Source organism: Phocoena phocoena, chromosome 8 (genome assembly GCF_963924675.1).
Source record: "Phocoena phocoena chromosome 8, mPhoPho1.1, whole genome shotgun sequence".
NCBI lineage: Eukaryota > Metazoa > Chordata > Mammalia > Artiodactyla > Phocoenidae > Phocoena > Phocoena phocoena.
In genome coordinates this window covers 93865344-93885007 of record NC_089226.1, presented here as the reverse complement: position 1 = coordinate 93885007, position 19664 = coordinate 93865344, and positions in this window count along the sequence as shown.

Below are 19664 nucleotides of genomic sequence, written 5' to 3'. Positions count from 1 at the left end.
CATCCAGAAGGATCTTCTTTTGACTAAATGAATGAATAAATCAACAGTGTTGCATCAGCTTCTTCAGGGAGAGAGGGAGCGTGTAATAATCGATTTTAGGTAATCAATGAAGGCATATCACTCACTGCTTAATAACCAGTTGATCTGGGTTCAACTATTTTCAAAACCATCAATTAGACTGGACTAAACCTCCCCTCAGACAGGTTTGAGTGAAAAGACACAGCTTGTATACCGAGCGTGTGCATATACACATAGCAATGTGAGCCTGAGAACCTTCATCTTGATTTCGGAGGGGCCCACCACAGCTCTCTGCCTCCCCAAGGATATAAGGAGTCCTTTTCCTCCTCTGCCGTCAGAGAAAACCAAGAATAAACAGGGGCTTCGGCCCTCTTAGTGTCAAGGTCAGACTCACATCTTTGTTTCTATCAAATATTTACTTTGTACAGTTCTGATATTTCACGAAGACTGTTTTAACCAAAGGCACATAATACTGGGTCTCAAATATAGAAGTGCCACGGTGGCCCCAATAAAAGTACTCTGTATAAGGACTATGAGTTTGCTATAAGTAAAACCTATAAAAAAAACTTTAAAAATAAGAAAAAAAAAAGAAGACAAAAGAAATTTTTGATTGGGTACTTTTCAGAGGGATTGGGGAGCAACTTGATGTAAAATTCTGAAGAAAGGAAAATATCCAAAAAGAAAAGGGAAAAGAAAAGTGACTAAGGTACTTCACAGGGTAAAACATACTTTTCATGCAAACATAGGAGCCGAAGGGCTGTTTTAGAACAGAGACCTTCACCTAAATACAGCCATTAGCTCTTAGAGGCCAAGCTAAGCCAGTCTACAAGGAGGGGGACAGTTTTCAGATGAATATTGCTAAATCAACACAATTTTTTAAAATTTAAAAGAAAGGAAGAAAAGAAAAGAAAAACAAATCAGTTAATAAAATTTGAGCCAAAATTTCAAGAGAATATTTTTAAGATTCAACTTCCTCATATATTTTAATATAAATCCTTTTAAAAGTATTTTTCTCACTGCACTGAATGCCTCACCTAAAATCAAATATGTATTTTTTTTCTTTGCTGAAGTTTCCCCTAAAAGAACATTTCCCTCCAAATCTATATTTTCAGTATATTAATAACACAGGTTCAACCTTTTTTGTTTGTTTTTGTAGAATTTGCTAGCATTTTTTTTTTTCCTGAAAGAAAATCCTCCCCCAAAGTCGTATTTTTTTTATTCAGGATATTTTAAAGTAATTGCTACTTTTTGAAGGATTGTGTCAATATAGAATCATTAAGATTTTTAAAAATTAATGATCTTTATGACTCAGAAAGCCCTTAATCCAATTATCAGGGTGGAGGACGAATTGACCTTTTCTCCTTTCAATCCTGTTTCTAGTTTGGAAACAAAAAATCTCGTTCAGAAAATACTTATTTCTATATTTATCAAAATATGATGGCAAACAACAGCGGTGAAGTTTTAAATAAGCTTGACATATCAATTTAAAAAATACTTCTTGTGTATAAATTTTGAGTTTATGTATGTGCGCTCCTGCAAGAAGAAAGGGGCCCAGAGAAGAATTACATCTGATATTTAACTATGCGCTTAAACCTACCTCAAATAGTCCTCTACATTTAATTTCTTATGGTCAGGTTTTCTCTTTCCTTTTTCTTTTTATGTTTTACTTTTTCTTTCTTTAATTATTCTGCTATTCATATTATTTCCTTTTTTGCTCATGAACAATATTTTTTAATAATAAAATCATCAGTAAATAATGATGGTTACAGCAACACTGAAGGTTATAATTATATTACCTATTGCTTTCCTTCTAAGGATCTCAAGGTAGTTTACAAAGAGAAAATAAAATCAGCATTCCTTCTCCTGTCACAGGATTTAGAAATTGGACAATTGTAATTTTTAGGGGCACGTGATACTGATGCTAAACCATTCTAAATAGTGCCTTTCCTACATCATTGTTGGAATTTCCCCATATTCAAGGTTGGAGATTAAAATTTTATTTATTTAAAGATGTTTCTATTGAGCATTGTCAGACACAGTTCCATCAGTCTTTTTAAGGGGCAAAACGGTTCTAGGTTTAATTCAGAGTTGAGGGTAAACTACTTTTGATGAAAAGACTATCCTATGTCAAAAATAATGTCAGTATTTAGCTTATTCATGTGCAGACACCACTTTAATTTTAAATGAAATTTAGAGGAATTCATATCTTCTAGTGTATCAGTCAGTCTAAGCCAGCATGAGACTATGTTTTAACATTAGGGTACCTTCAGATACAAATGGTTAAGTTCTACCTTCCAAGTAAGAAAGATGGGCTAATGTCTCTGCTTGTGAGACTATATATAAGTGCATGTGTGCACATGCCCGTGTACAAACAAAAACGCCACAATGAAATTAACAACAGGTGGATGGATGTGGAGCATACAATTTCAAGGTTTTGATGACACCACTGAGCTAAGTTGTTGGGATAAGGTCCCGGTATCTTTCTTTATCCTGTCCTCTCCGAGTCACTTCCTAGACAGTGACACATTTTCCTCTCATCCTTTGAGGATCTGTTAAGATCACAGCCTCCCTCCCCTACTTTCAGTAAATGTATATTAACCTCCAAGAGTGCATGACATCAAAAATATAATTCTGAGCCCCTTGAAAAGAAAGAAGAATGAACAGGCATCAACTTCCTTTCCTGACTATCATACAACCTCCATTTTAAAAAAGATAGCTCTATAAGCCATATTTTCCCCTGTAAGTATGCATATTAACAGGCAACAGGAAAAATGGAAAAAGACTTGTATATACGGAAATATTGTCCCTGGGGTTGTGCCTGTCTGCCCAGGAAAATGGCAGTGAGAGGAGGTGAGTGACTGCTTGAGGAATTTCCTCATTTTTAAATCACCTCATGTCTCATCTTCTCTTTTCCATGGCAGACTTAGTACATTTAAATGCAACAGGTCGATGATTGTGATGCAAGGTATGAGAGACAATTAAAAATTTGTGAAATTTTTGAAAACAAAAATTTAATTTGGAGCAATTCTGTGATCTAGGTTTTTATACTTTTGGGGCGGGGGGAATATATGATTTTTAAATTGTAATCCTTTGGGGAAATTTCCATAAACTTTATTTAATTCTATAATATGACTCCTCAAGCAACTGCCAGAATCTACTACTTTAACTTATTATAAGGCCCTACTACATTAAAAAAAAAAAAACAGGAAAAAATATTTTTGCCAAAAAACAGAGCAATTAATAAATAGCCCCTATTTAGTACCGTATATAATCCTTTTATAAGTATAAATATTATAAGTAAAACAACCTATTTTGATGTGTTATATTAAAATCTATGCTTTTTATTTTTTTTGCATACAGAAAAAAAATAGAGATGAAATCAATCTAGTGCTAAAATGTAAACTCTTAAAATTTATGTTAGTAAAAAACAGTGCTCAGTTTAAAATTATATCTGGAAAAACATTTTGACTGAAAATTCTCTTTCTAACTAAAAAAGAGATCTTATTTTTAAATTAAGGAATGAATTTATGAATAGTACAAGAAAGTGGGACTCCTCCCCCAAATAAGCATATTAATGAATATCACACATCTCTCTGTGGAAATTATATGTCCTTTGTGCCACATGAAAAATTAACATTTTGTAATCATAAATAAAATATCTTCTTACATATTTGAACTTCGGTTAAATGATGATCTTTACTGGGATAAATTATCTTTAGTGTTATACAAATAAAAGAAACAAAATTTCATGTTAAAAATCTCAGAGTAGCTGAGAGGTAGCTCACTGAGAAGCAAGATTTTCAATCATAAGATTTAAAAAATTGTACAGTTTATTTTTAAAGGTTTCCCGTCTTTTAAAAAACATTTTCCTTTCTCTCAGAATTCTAAAACATGATTTTTTTTAAAAAATTCAAAAGCTAATAGCTAATCCTCAAAAAAGTAATAAGCTTGTATTTGTATTTTTAAAGTATCATTTGTTTGTTACTTGAAGAGATAGCAACTGTTTTCATGACTGCTTCATATTGAAATGTAAATATTTCTTATTTAAAACTACCTGAAACAGGTTTTTTTTCTGGACAAACTTCCTGAAAGGTAAGTTTGAGGGGGAAATAGCTATGAACTGGAGGATTTTATAAGCCTGCAACTATATGAAAATACTAGTGTTACAGCCTAAAATATTTTCTTAATATTTTAATTTTAATTCTTTAAGATTTTAATGAGCAAATTTTAATTCTGGAAGCTATTGATAAAATTTTTTCTTCTTTAAAAAACTGTATTATAAATGACTGCTTCTGTGCTCCATTACCTACATATATTTTAAAATTAAAAAAGAAAGGCATAAGGAAATTCACTAAGGAGGAAACTATTTTCCTCTTTTATTTAAATATTATTTCATTAAATGTGATGTTGAGGTTCAGAGGTGGTAGAAGTCTAAAGGATAAAATTTGGAGAGCTATATCTAATTCACCCTTCTTTTTCCAAATCAATTTATAGGCTGCCAATTTACTTACTGCCCCTAATCAGCTGAGAATTACAGAACTTCTCAGACAATTTCATTTTGGTTCATAGAACCCCATCTCTGGCAAGTGGGTTTTCTGCTCTTTTTCTTGTCTCTAACCCAGTATTCTTGCCACAAATTCAAAGGGTAAAAGAGACCCCTCAATTAAAAAAAAAAATCACTCCAACTTGAAATAAATAGTGAAACTATTTCTTTAGTTGATTTTTTTTTTTCTACTAACTTAAGATCTGGGCTTTAAAGAGAGGTCAGCCCTAAGGATCATAACTTTTTACAGGGTCAAACTAAGTAATTTGCCTGTGGAGATAAAGGGTCAATGTGGTATAAATCATTGCAGTTTGAATGACAGCTCTCCTTAGAGGCTATCACTATTTGTTCAGCTCCAGACCAGTTCCCAGCCCAATTCGCTCCTGGAAAATCTCAGTATGATCCCAACACTCCTTGACTTTAGACTCCTCTCCCACCTCGTGACTCCTAGTGACATTACCTGCTTCCTTATTCCTATTTCAACTCTTCCAACCAGTCCAGGACTCTATCTAGACCCTGGGTCTGCAGGGACCTGTCTTAACACTAACAGTTCATGTTGGCAAGTACATACTACATGCCTGAAGTACCAGATTGTGTGTTTACTGACATCTCATTTCATCTTCCCAACAATCTTATGAAATAAGTACTTGAATATTCCCATTTTACAGATGAAAAAACTGACTCAGAGAGATAACTTGCTCAAGGGTATGCAGCTGAAAAGAGCAGAACCAACAAGTTAACCTAGATCTCAATGGCCTCAAAGCCCATGGTTCTGGACCATGAGGTTGTACTGCTTCCTCAAATTATGCTGCTTTTATCCGCTCCTTAAAAGGCTGCAGAGTACAAATAGAACTACCATATGACCCAGCAATCCCACTACTGGGCATATACCCTGAGAAAACCATAATTCAAAAAGAGTCATGTACCAAAATGTTCATTGCAGCTCTATTTACAATAGCCAGGACATGGAAACAACCTAACTGCCCATCATCAGATGAATGGATAAAGAAGATATGAAAAAAAAAAAAAGAAGATATGGCACATATATACAATGGAATATTACTCAGCCATAAAAAGAAACGAAATTGAGCTATTTGTAATGAGGTGGATAGACCTAGAGTCTGTCATTCAGAGTGAAGTAAGTCAGAAAGAGAAAGACAAATACCGTATGCTAACACATATATATGGAATTTAAGAAAAAAACATGTCATGAAGAACCTTGGGGTAAGACAGGAATAAAGACACAGACCTACTGGAGAATGGACTTGAGGATATGGGGAGGGGGAAGGGTGAGCTGTGACAGGGCGAGAGAGAGGCAGGGACATATATACACTACCAAACGTAAGGTAGATAGCTAGTGGGAAGCAGCCGCATAGCACAGGGAGATCAGCTCTGTGCTTTGTGACCGTCTGGAGGGGTGGGATAGGGAGGGTGGAAGGGAGGGAGACGCAAGAGGGAAGAGATATGGGAACATATGTATATGTATAACTGATTCACTTTGTTATAAAGCAGAAACTAACACACCATTGTAAAGCAATTATACCCCAATAAAGATGTTAAAAAATAAAAAATAAAAAAATTTTTTAAAAAAAGGCTGCAGAGAAGAGACGGCAACGACTGCTATGTAGATTGCATTTGACATGTCCCTGAGCTTTTTAGTATAATTTTTTAAAAAGAGAAGAAAACTCATTGAGTAGAGTTGATCAGTAGGCTCTGGGGAAAACGCAGAAAGGGCCTTCTCTGTGGAGCCTGTTTCTAAGAAGTTTAAATAAAATACATAAAAAGTAAACAAAAACAAAAACATCTTTTGGAATGGTCTCAGATGTACTCTGCAGGTTTAAGGGGTAGCCCTGGCCCTTTTATTCTAGTGTTACCCAGAAAATGTAGCGACCTCATCAGAGTCTTCCTATAATCACCCTGCAGTTTTCAGCCAAGACTTAAATGAAATGCCTGCTAGGACAAGTGAAGTGAATCAAAGGGAAGAGAGCAAAGGTTTTTTTTGTGGGGTGGGAGGCGGTAAGAGAAGACAGAAAGATTTATAAGACAGTGAAAAGTGAAGCTGGCGGAAGGAAAAAATGAAGACAATATATGTGCAAAAAGAAAAGAGGAAACATCCTTGATAACAGCAAATAGTGTTATCTATTCTTGCCCTTTTATTGTTCCTTTACTCTTTCCTTGGTGGGAATCACCTAAACTGAAAATTTAGGACTGGATATAAGCTGAAAGTAAAAGGTGAGTGGTAAGTATTCTAGGTGAATCATTTTTTCTCCCTGATCAAAAAGTTAAAAAAAAAAGAAAAAGGGAATGATTTGCAAAAACAATTGTGATTAAATTCAATAGATTTTAAAAAGAACTTGAAAGCAAGGAATTAAAGGGGAATGAAACTACAGAGAGATAACATTTGTGTAGGGATGCATCAAGTAGAGAAAAAGATTTTCCTATCAGCCCTTCTGATTTGCTCCCAGCTGGATAATCCTGGGCACTGGCAGGCTATGGAGCAAATGGACAGATGCTTTCAGAAAAGATTATCTTTTATCTGTTGCTCAGGGAATAGCTCTGGTCCTATGACTGTTGATTCCATGATCTAAGCCTTATATGCCATTGCTATATGTGTCAGGCAAGAAAAAAAAAACATAATAATAACAATAACTAACATTTATTGAGCACTGAGTAGGTATGAAGCTCTTTACATGCATAATCTTATTTAATCCTCACCAGAAACTTATGGTTGTTATTGTTATTCCCATTTTGCAGATAAGGAAATTGAGAAAATGAAAATTACTGGTTTGCATTTAGATGGATCTTTCTATCCTTTAGCCTCAGAAGCAGCAATCTGTTGCTTTCTTGCTTAAGTAGAAATTCACACACTTCATAGGCTCCTCCCACAATCTACTACAAAGTCTTTACAAATTCAGATCCTAATCCAGACCTTCCACTTCAAAGGTCATCTCCCAGTGCCTTCCATAGCTGTTCACCCTGGGAGTGCTGAGTAAGAGCATCTAGCTGTCCCTGAAAGTAAAGTTTGCCTCAGTACCTAATCAGCACTAAAGTCCATAACAACATCCTTTACCCTAAATGAAAACGGTCAGATCTTCCTTATTGCAAGGACGAATTTTGAGGGAACTAAGGGCAGGGGAGAAAGAGTTTGGAAGACTCGAAACGAGGGCAAAACCTTTGCACACTGACCTCTCCATGTCCACTTTGAGTCTTAAAGACTTCCAATTTCTCCTTTACTGAAGACCTCAGCATAACTGCCTGCCATAAAGTCCTTGGCTATGCTACATAGAAGCAATCTACCAACCCAACAGGGTCAGTCTACCAACCTAATAATCCAACAAATGGACAGTTCCTTTCCTTCTCAAGGAATCCCTGTCCTGTGTAGTTCTGATTTTCCTTGGTGGTCAAAAGCACCAGAGAAAATCCATCTTTGCTATGAGCCCTGATGTTGGGACATTACACTGCCTAGCTCCAGCACCAACCTCTGTTCCCTCCACCAAATCACCAGACTTTGCCAAGAACATTTAGCCTATAAGATGGATTGTCACTTCAAAATTCTGCAGGACCGGGCTAGGTTCGGTCATTAAAACTTCTCATCTGCTTCTGTCCCTCAGCTCCATGCCTGCTTTGCCTTTCAGCTATAGATTTTCTGTTCAGCCTTTTGCAGTGTTAACTAAATTCCAAATATTTGCTCTACAAAAAAGGGGGACCAAAAATCACGATTAAAAATACAACAGAGTAGGCTTCCCTGGTGGCGCAGTGGTGGGGAGTCTGCCTGCCGACGCAGGGGACACGGGTTTGCGCCCTGGTCTGGGAGGATCCCACATGCCGCGGAGCGGCAGGGCCCGTGAGCCGCAACTACTGAGCCTGTGCGTCTGGAGCCTGTGCTCCGCAGCAAGAGAGGCCTCGACAGTGAGAGGCCCGCGCACCGCGATGAAGAGTGGCCCCTGCTCGCCGCAACTAGAGAAAGCCCTCGCACAGAAACGAAGACCCAACACAGCCAAAAATAAATTAATTAATTTATTTATTAAAAAAAAAAAACTAGAGTGCTGCTAGGGAAAAAAAGGACAGCTACAAATCAAGATTTGATGATGCAGCCTAAGCTGCAAACCTTAATATTGTAAAATATAGGACTTAGAGACTAACTAGATGAAAAATGTTTAATTGGGGGCCCATGGAGCCTAGGGAGGTCATGAGCTCCTTGAAACTATATGTAAAATATCTGTGTTTTTCTTTTTTCTCTTTCCTTTTCTTGTTATGTTTTGTTATGTTTTCTGGGAAGTAGGTCCATAACTTCATTAGGTTATCAAAGGTAGAATAATTTATTTACATCTCTGATGCCTAGAGTAAGGCCTGATACATAGTAAGGACTCAATAAACATTCAACATCTGTTGAATAAATGAATGAACAAAAGGGGTGTGAGCTCTAAAGCACCTAATTTTATAGATGGAGAAGAGAAGCCTAGGAAGAATATAGTTGCTTTTTCAGGGTCATGAACCTACGTAGTCAGGACCAGATAGAACTAGCTCTTTTAACACTTTTTACCATTTGTCAATCCCCTTGTTTTGCTTTTTAACCTAATTGTATCTTTCATTCCATTTTTCTTCCTCCCAATCTGTTTCTTTCTAAGCTGAGAAATGGATCCTATTTCCTAGTTAGAAGTTGCCAGTAAGTGCACATCTGGAAAGAGAAGTGGGGGAGCAAACAGCAGAGAGAGTCTATGAAAAATGCCCTCAGAATAATTAATTGGTGGTAGCACACCTAGCATGGCTACTATTCCTATGTGTTGAAGACATGATTAATAATGGCATCAAAATGGCTGTCACTGATGGAAATATGTAAAGCTGAAATAGTGGAGTTAGATCTAGGGGTGGGCAGTAAATCTTCAGCTTAAAACTGACCAGGCCAAGCCACTGTCCTAAGAGCAGATGACTTGCAGCATTCTAAAAGATATCTGAGGGACAAGGATCAAGTGAATCCCTGCTTGGTTTGAAAGCTCATTTTGCAGACCTTCCTTGCTTATAGAGTAATTAGGAGACCCTGGGAGAATTCCACTGGGCCTTACTACCCTCCTAACAGCTCACAGTCAAGCCCAGTAGGCAAGACAGATGAAACTCAAAATGCCACCCCTAGGAAAGAAATAAGGGAGAGAGGCTTAGGCCTCATGGAACTGCTTCACGCTAGGAGAGAGTGTGGAAGAGACCAGTACTCAGATTCTGTGACACAGCAAATTTCTTGTGCTGATGACTTCCTAAGCAGATCGAGGCCAACATGGAGGCACTGAGGTCTAGAACATGTCACAGGTGAGAGAGGCGAGCCATGCCTAACCTAGTGATGCCCCCAGAATGCTAACTGCTAGCAGAAAAAACTTTAGGTAAACTCTTCTTTGAACCCTGGCCTCCTAAATGCAAGTCATTTTGGAAGGGAATCTGTTACAATTTGTGTTTATGGATTATCGGTATTATTTGGTAGTGCTAAGAATTATTTAGCAAAAAAGGAAGAACCGAGAGTAGACAATAAACAACCTGTGTTAGAGCCCCAGCTGTGTGACCTTGGTAAAATCACTTAACCTCTCTGAACCTCTGTTTCTTGATTTATAAAATAAAGGTATTGGTCTGTATAGCTATAGTTCTTTCCAGCTTTTGCATGCTACATATTATATCTAAGTTTGAGGTTTAACTCATCGATAGATTTTTCAAATGTGATTAGAAAAGGTTACATTTCAGGCAAGAAAATCCCACCCCCCGCATATTATTTTCTTACATTTCTCTATAAGACAATTGAAATATCAATTAAAGGGGGAGATGTTAACCTCTTGGAATGAACAACAGCCCTATTGCTCTAAGACAGATGCTGCAAACTTCAGGTCCTTATATTCGAAAGGGGAATTTAAAAGAAGTTGGGTTTAGCTAATGATTTGAAGACCTCACCCTCACTTTAAATTGTGGGATTACAGGGGATTCCAGTCAATTAACTTATTATTAAATTCCATTCTCAAAATGTAAACATTTCACAAAATCTATGTAGCAGTCATTTAATTAATACAGTTAATAGATCTGTTGTACAATGATCTGAAGGTCTTCCATGGAATGTGCTTCTGTTCTACCATGAGCCTCAAGTTTCCATCTAAGATTTCTGGCAGCTTCCTGCATTTTGCTCACATAACAGCCAAGGATAAGTCAGGTAGCTCGCTTTCTCCCTACTTCACAAATCTAACAGTCCTGGGGTTTCAAAATTCTCTGTCTAGCTTTGAACTGAATTCCCCAATAAGAATCACAGTATGACTCTCAAGCTCAGAAACGAATCTAAACAAAAACTCTGGAGCAAAGGAGTTTGCTGGTTAATAGGAAAAGTAAATGTACTTAGCGTTTAATGCCTTACCCCTCAAAAAAAAAATCAGTAACCTAAAACTCTTCCTGCCTTTCGTATGATGAACCCCAGTTAAGGAGACACAATTCAGCGTTTTGGCTTCCTCAGAGAAACCAAGCTCAGCAGCAAATGACCCTTCAACGCGACACCTCTCCTGGGCCCCTGAGAGGCCTGACATAGCCCAGGTTGTGGAGGCAGAGAGGCAACTGTGGGCCCCACTGAGGAGGCCCGCACCCCTCAGTACCGGGGGCTTGGGAGCTTCCAAACACCCAGGCTCAAGTCCTGCTAGGGGATAAGACAGGAAAGAGGCCTGCCTCATGGTATACTGTGTCCCTCCTTATCACCTGTATGATGGATGTTTGTCTTTGCCAAAAGCTAAGCCATCGAGGACCACCCCCAAGCACTGGATCTCTGGCTTCCCTGTGTCTCATCGCCAAGCGGGGAGTGTACACGCACTGCCCAGGCCAAGGGGCCATGGGCCAAGGTATCTTTGCACTCACCTGGGACTCCAGAGATCATCTGTCCAGACTCTTCAGCTCCTGTGGCCTCTGAGACCCCTTCCTTCAGTGGCCACCCCTCATGCGGACCTCCGGGTGTCAAGACAGGTTTGACCACCTGAAAGGGCCAAAGATGGGCAAAGTTACTTTGCTGGCTCTAAAGGAGAATGGGAGAGTTTGGGGGCTGGGACATTTTGCAGGAAATCACAGAGTAGGGAGGCTACAGGGAAGGGAAAGGGCAGAGGGGTGCACTGGGCCAAGAGCTACAAGGCAGGGGAGCCGAAGCAAGAGGAGAGCTTTTCAGAGATGCCTGCACAGCCCCCCAGTTCGAGAATTCCTGAGACAGAGAAGAGGGTCCTGGTCTGAGATTGCAGCAAGTGTGCCCAGTGCCTTTGACTCAATTCCTTCCTTTGCCTCCAGCCTAAGGTAGCTAAGGCAGGGATTCAAAGCAACCAAAGGTCTTGGAAAGAGGCTAGAAGGGGCGAAAGAGCCAGACAAGAGAAGGAAACCTGGCTCTAGCCACAGGTAGAGGAGAGGTAGAGGGGAAGCGGCGCAGGCGCAGAGCAGCCAAAAGTGAGCCTGAGGGTGAGAGCATGCAGAACCCCCCACCCAGACCCAGCCACTAGGGGGCAGGTGGTAGGGAGGGGGCTCTGTGTGCCTTCACCCCTTCCTCAGCTCTAGAGACCACCCCTGGTCTTGATTTTCTAACACAGTCAAAAGCTAAGTTAGTTGATGGGCTCAAGGGACCAAGTATCCCCAGTGACTCGGTGGACACTTCCCACTCCCCACGGAGAAGCACACTGGGGTAAGGAAGGGTCTCGAGCTGCTACCTCCCTCCCTAATTTAGGGGCTCTAGTGTTTGCATCAGACGCAAGTGCCTGGAAGTTTCCATCAGGCCCCTGGCTTGCTGAGTGATGTGGCATTTTTCAAAAGGTGTGTGCGTTAGCAGTTTGAGGGTTCAAAGAAATTCCTCCCCCCCTTTGCCCTCCTTCCTCAGCAAAGGGAAAGTGGGGAGAAAGGGGGAGACCAACTCCCACTGGCCTCAGGCTGACGCAACTGCCCTGAGGGAAGGAAAGATGCACGAAAAGCCACCAATTTTCACTGATGGTGAAGGAAAAGGGGAGGGGGGCTTTCCTCTGATCCCACCCGGAATAAGACACCACTCTGAGCAAGCCCCCCGGCCAGGGTCAGAAGTGAGCGCCCCCTGCCCCGGCGTGCGGTCGCCCCAGCAGTTATGCCGCAGCAGCAGTAGCTTCAAAGCAGCAACAGTTGTCTGGCTGAGGCGAGGCGAGGCGAGGCGAGGCGAGGCGAGGCGAGGCGAGGCGAGGACTCGCTCGGGCGCGCACGACGCCGGCTTCGGCCGGGTACTCCTGGGCTCTGGAGCCCCAGCCCCACACCTAACCTCGTGGGAGGGGTGAGGGGACCAGGGGCGCAGTAACCTCGAGCCGCCTGCACTCAGGGTGCTCAACCATTCCGTGCAAGTTCACTTCGCTTAGGTCACCTCTCTCCAAAATCTGGTGGAGGTTCCGGCTTTTGGAGAGAGGAGGGCTCTCTGGCCGGGGCGAGAAGGGGGATGTAAGAAGCAAAAAACAAAAGAGGAGCTGAAGGGACACGGGGTGAAGCTATTTTTAATCTAGCCTGGCTCTTAACGCCTCTCCCTCCGCGAAGCTATCGCTCCACAGACGGCCCCAGGTGAGAGGCAGGGAGGAAACCCCCCCAGAGCTTTTGCTTTGGTTCCATCTCCTTTGCAGATCTTAGGGACCCTTTTACTCTTTCAGAAAACGCAACTGGGGAGGGAAAATCTCCTTTATCTGGGGAGAGGATCTCTGATTTATCCCTGGAGCTTGGAGTCCTCGCCTTCGGAGCCTTCTCGCAGGCTGAACTAGAAAAGATTGACTCGGTCCAGCACTCTCGGACTTCGGAGCCCTTTTCCTTATTCGGGAGAGGGTAGAATCTGGGTGCTCAGCTAACGGAGAGGGGAACGAGGGCGGGCACTTAGTTTGCTGGAAGAACGGTGGTTGGGGTGCGGGGAGAATTCAGGCCCTCCCCGAAAATGCGAAGCTTCGCAGCCCTCGGGTCTTGGACTCTCATATCCCTAGACTCATCCTCTATCCGTGTCCATCCCTGTGGGCGCCCGTGTGTTTGTGTGTCCTTCTGGTCCAGCCCCTAAGGGCGTCTAGCAGTGTTTCTAGCTGACGAAGGGCACGGGGGGCACAGAGCATGGTGAAGGCCTGATTTGTGCCACTTGTAACAGAAGTGGTCACGACTGCGAAGAGTGGAAGGGGAGGAGAGGAGCGGGACCCACAGACGATCCCCAGTCCTGCATCTCTGCTTCCTCCCCAGGACGGGGCACCTAGAGAGGCCAGGACTGGGCTGCTGCAGCTACTGCTAAGCTCCTGGGTCGGGTGCAACCACACCTCTCAAAACCTCCTTCTCTGCGAGGGTTTCCCCAGTTTTCACCTGTTTTACCCCCTACTGTGCTACTTAGTTTTGAAAAAGGCGAGATGGGGGTACCCGAGGCTGCAAAACGCCTCAGATTGGGTTGGAAGCAGGTGTGGGGGAAGAAGGGACTCCGGGGAGCGGGCGGTGCCTGCGTGTTTTCCCTCTTTTTCGGAGCTGCCCAGTTCATCGCGGCTCGCCTCACCTCCCCGTTCCCCTCTAGGACAGGGGATACTGGAGGCTCTCCGCCCCTCTCTCAAGGGCTTCCCCACCCCTATATTGCAGAGTTGGATCGTTAGGGTCAAAAAATGACCAGAAAATGTCCTCAACTGATTCATATTCCAGGTGCCGACTTGGCCCTAAGACCAGATCCTTTTTTTGCAGTGGGTGAATGGGGTTATTCGGGGTGTGGGCGGCCTTTGGGGGGAAGACACAACTTGTGTAAACTTTTATTGTATTTTAGCTCCTTCCGACTTCTCCGAAAATACACGCACACCGCCTGCTCCGATTCCCCCTGTGATACAAAGTCGACTAAAAAGTTGGGGGTAGGGGACCTTCGCGGAGGACAGGCGGGCGACCAAAGCCTCAGGGAGCGCGGGAAGGACGGGAGGGAAAGGATTGATTCTTCCGTGGAAAACGGGGAGAGGGCTGGGAAAGGCTCGGACCGAGCCGCTTCGGGAAGGTGCGGACTTCGGCGATCGCTGGTGGCTGCAGTCTTCTCGTCGAGTGCGCCCTCCGCGAATGCTTTTTGGGGTAAGGGCTTCCGGCTATTGAGTTATGTACAGCAAGCCCAGACCGCAAAAAGATTCGCGAAGGGCAGAGTCTGCTGGCTTCTTCGGTCCGCCGCCGCCGCCTTCAGCCCAGGATGTCTCCGAACCCCGGAGCCGAGCAGGCTGGGTCTCCCCAGCGCGCTCCAACGCGGCTCAGCCTTCCACCCCGAGCGCCGCCCGCCCCGCTCTCGCCCCTCCCGGAGCCCCCCGACCATCCCTCCATTTCTCCACACCGTCCGCGATCCCCCAACGCAGTCCGCACAGCCTCGAGCTAGGTGTGTGGAAAGCGAGAGGAGGAGCGCGGAGGGGGACCAGGGATCCCGGCGCCCAGCCTCCACCCCTCTCCCGTACCCCAGCACCCCGAGCCTCCCCGCCTATCTGTCCTATCACACTCTTTCCCCTATCAGGGTTCCGCCAGCCCCGGCTGCAAGGTCGCGGATCTCTGAACAGGTACAGTTCGGATTCTCCCTGAACCCCCTCTTGTCCCTCCTAGTCCCCCAACAGAGGTTCCAGCCGTGACTACAGGCGCTGCGTAAAGAGAAAAACTCCCCCAGAGCACTAAATAAATACAGACGAGGCCGCCAGCTCATTGGTGCGGACTAAAATCGTCACCCACCAATCAGGAGAGAGCTCACATTTCCTTTTTTTTTTTTTTTTTTCCCCAGAAAGGGGAGGGAGGAAAAAAATATTTCCATTTCTAATTATTTAACAAAACCCAGACTGGAACACGTTAAAATATTGTTGTTGCAAAAAATCCGGCCAAGCCCCCTGCCCCCATTCCAGCCCAGGTGAGGGGGAGGGCGTGAGATATTGGGCAAGGGGGAGGGGGGGTTCAAGAGAGCGACCTCTCCCAACACGACCGAAGCCAGAACATTCAGACGTAAAATGACAGGCCAAGATGAACATAAAATATACCCAAACTGCACGCTAGCAGCCTATTTCTAGCAAAATGAGGATGTCTCAATCCCACCCCCAAAAGTTCTGAATGCTCAATAGGAACGGTGAAGCTCCTCCCCCCGTACCCTCCCCCAAACCCGTCTAGATGTTGTGTGTGGCCCACTTGCCCCGTGTGCCCTTTAATTGCTGCAGCCGCCCCCCCCCACTCCCTACCCATTCTGCAGAATATTGAGGGGAAAAACAAGAGGCGAGCCCCTCACTGACCGCCGGCTCCCACAACGTCGGGAGATTCCAGCCTCTGCAGGAAGAAGCAGAGGGGAGGGGAAGGGAGACTAGGGTGGAAGGAGGAGGGAGATCTCTTTCCTATGTTATCCCTCCTTCCCTCTTCCCTCTCTCCCTTTAGGCCCCCTCCGCCATCCAATGTATCCAAACTTTGAGGGGTTGCCCTTCTTCCCAGTGCAGCGCCACCCTTCCCCTCTCCTGTCTTCCTCCCCTCACCCCTCCCCCCGCTCCATCGTCCGAGAAGGGTTTGAGCAAAGAAACGTTCGGACCACCTCCCTCCCCCACGGTAGCCCCCGGTGGGGAAAAATTCAGTCTAAGAAGGATGCTGCAAACATTGCAAGAACTTGGGCCGGGGGGGTGGGGGGTGGGGAAAGTTGCCATATTTGTTCTTTGCCACCCTGGAATCGACGTGCTGGCGGGCGCGGGCGCACACGCGCACTCTTGTTCAGCTTGCCCAGAGAAAACATATCTAGACTGTCTCCAAGTCTCTGTCAGCCCAGCCCCTCCGCGCACCCATCACCCTCCGGCAGCTCTATTACCCACCCACCCTCCCACGGCATCCCCTCAGCTCGGCGACCGACAGACGCACGCACACACCCTCCGAGCGTCGGCGCGTCCGCCGCGCCAGAGGGGGCTCCACAGTCCGCGACCGCCGCCGCCGCGGCGCGGGCCACTGGGGAAAAAAAGTTCTACTCAGCCGACCGTTGAGCCTACCGACCGCCGGCCGACCTGTGCACCAAGCCCCTTCTCCTTACCTGGGTCCCGAAGGCCCTGGAGCGCGCCGGTCCGGTCCACACTGCAGCCAGCTTGAAGGAGCCCTCTCCAACCGGCCCGCTCCCTCCCGCCCTTCCCCGCCCCCCACGGGTGTTGGCCCAGCGGCAAAGCAGGCTCTTCCAGGTAAGTATATAAGTTACTGTACTGTGTGGGAGGGTCACGATCTTGGTAATTGCGGCTTTCCGAGCTTAACCCCTGCGTTCCTGCCTTCCTCCAACTTGTTGAGGACTCGTCGGGTAGCGGGAGAGCGAGCGAGCGCGCCGGCCGGGAGGGGGCGGAGAGAGGTGCACCGGGCCGAGAGGGGAGGGCCAGACAGCGAGCGGCGGAGTTCAAAAGTCCCCCTGGCCGCGGTTTTCATTGGATAGGTCTTTTCCCCCCACCTCCGTCCCCAGTGGCTTGCCTCCCCGCCCGCCCCGCCGTCTCCCTTGTAGGGGACGTCTCCAGGCGAAGTCACGATTCCTTCTCAGTTCGGAATGAACTGTGACTAGAGCCATGACGCAGCCAGCGCGCATTACTCACTTTTTGCAGTCACGACTTGGGAATCCGTGCTGGTTCCAACCAAAATTACACCGCTACCATTGAATTATTTAATAGGATCCAGTTCGAGGGTAAACTTGTGCTTTGTGCCAAGCTATGAGGAGGGGGGACGGGGGGCAGTGAGGACAAGGGGCGTCCTCCCTTCCCCCTTAATGACCCTTGGACCCCCGCTCCCACCACTCCACGTGTTGCAAATGTGTTATTGCGCTGCCATCCCTCCAACACCCCGCCCCCCAGCTCTTGCCTTTGCAAATGTGGCAGAATTTGTAAACACAACCACGCAACTTGTGGGGCTGAGAGGGGCGAGGCTTGGGAAAGGGAATGAGTGGGTCCGGGTGAATGACGAGGAGGCCGAGGGGTGGACCGAGAGGCTGCGAGCAGCTTTGGTTTGAGCTGAATTGTCAAGACAAAGTGTGGGTTGCAGTTACTTGTGTTATTCTCCGCAACATCAGTAACAGTCCTTGTTACTATTATGAGTTGACGAATACTCAGTCTCAGTCAGGGAATCTACCCAAAGAGGGACTGCTTCTGAAGTAAAAATAACTCAATCCCTACCTCGCACCTCAGGACTGCGCCTCGGGTGCCCTGACTGCGGGGTCAGGTCACTAAAGCCATAGGCTGTTAGCGGACTAGGATGGGGCAGAAGGAGCAGAGAGTACTGGGCTCTCCTCTTTCGCTTGAAGGCTACCCCCCGCAGATACTCACCTCACCGTCCTTTTTTTTTTTTTAGTTACTATTACTGGTATATAGAAAATATCCCTGCATGTGCACAAGCTTACTGCAGCTCTACAAGACTGCCTCATTCCCCCCCTCCCACTGTCTACAGCCCACACTTCTGGGCGAATTTGAGGGTGCATTTTTATTATTTCTCCCCGAGGAGTTAATCAGCATGAATGTCTTTGTGTGCGCGCGTGATGTTCATCCCCCCTCTGGCCTCTGATAACCTTCCTCCCTCATCACCTGTCTGGCTACAGGTCTGGCCAAAGTATCGGGAGCTGACTGCAATGAGTCTCACTCTGGGTCAGCCCCATAGCCCCAGGGAGTTGATGGGCTCTCCAATAACATTTGGGAACTTGGAGAAGAACCCCCCCCCCCAGTTTCCTTTAGAGCCGGTTTTCAGAAACCCTTTGGCTTGTGGCTTTACGGCGCCGTGCGATGTTCCCAAGCCTGGATTTTCTGCGCATCGCACCAGCAACTCCTGTGTTTTGGCTTCTAATTCGTTCGTTCCACCAACTCATTTGGGGCTCCCATGACTAGGACGCGAAGGAGGGGGAATAGTAAGAAAAATGCCATAACGCACAGACACATCCTTACACACCTCCCGGGAACTGCAGAATGTGGGAACGTGGGGGCATGAAGTGGCAGCTACGAGGGTCCGAATAAAGTAACCTATAGCCTCTTATTTTGAAAGTAACCATCACTGGAGAGAAATCTTTCAAACCCACTGGCGGGAAGGTGCGGGCGCCTGGGAATGGAGACCCAGATAGTGCCTGGCCTCTGCGGAGAAAGCCGGTGAACCACCGGCTTGCGGTTCCTGGAGCGCTGGGCCTTGGCTCATCCTCGAATCTAACACTTTGCTCCCCCTCCTTTAAATTTTTTTTCCTTTCCTTCCCACTCACCCCTCCTTTTCCCCCAAAGCTCTCGCCGAAGTCACGACTATCCCCTTTGAACATCCTTAACCCTCTCCTCTCCGTATCCCTCTTCTGCATTCAGGGCGGGGCTGTCCGCAGCTGGCGCCAACCCCGCCCCCTGGCGCTCGGAGCTGAACTCGCCGAGGACCTAGGAATTTTTCAGCACCTGCCTTCCATGGACAGCTACCGCACCCTGGGCCAGCCGGGATCAGCCAGGGTCGCTGTCCTTGGGCTCCCGGACCGGAACGAGCAGGGAAGTTTGTCAAAGGAATAGGGATTTTTCCTTCTCTTTATCTCCCAGCCCCATCCATGCAATTTTAATCTATATCGTATCGTCTCCATTAATCTCGCAGAGAGATGGCCCATTAAGTCGTATCTGGACACCCTTTAAGACAGAGAAAATGGGGAGGGGAGGGGGGCAGTCGAGAGAACCGGGCTCAACAGCGCCGACCCATAAAGAGAGAGGGAGTTGCAGCTATTGATTCAGAGATTGGTCAGGGTGATTCCCGGCTCAGCAAGAATTTCCCCTTTCAGTTCCTTTTCATGCAGCCCCAAATTCATTATGCACAAACACAGCTATACCCCTCACCCCCTACTCAGTCCCACCCTTCTCTTTAGAAAGGGGTGAAAGGCAGCCAAAAAAGAACCCCAGAGCATGCACAAAGTCAGCCTCAGCTAATACTCACAGTCTGCGGCATGCACATGACAAAATATTACTTACCCAAACGGGAACTCCTTAAGAGAGAGAAAGAGAAACATAGGGGGAGGGAAGAGAAAGTGGAGAGAGAGAGGGAGACAGGAGAGAGGAGAGGAAAAATCCAACAATTAATTTCCAGACATAGTTGGGGGCGGGTGGGGGGGAATGCGGCGATGTCCAGGTTTTCTTCCACCCGCGCTGGCTTTTTATCC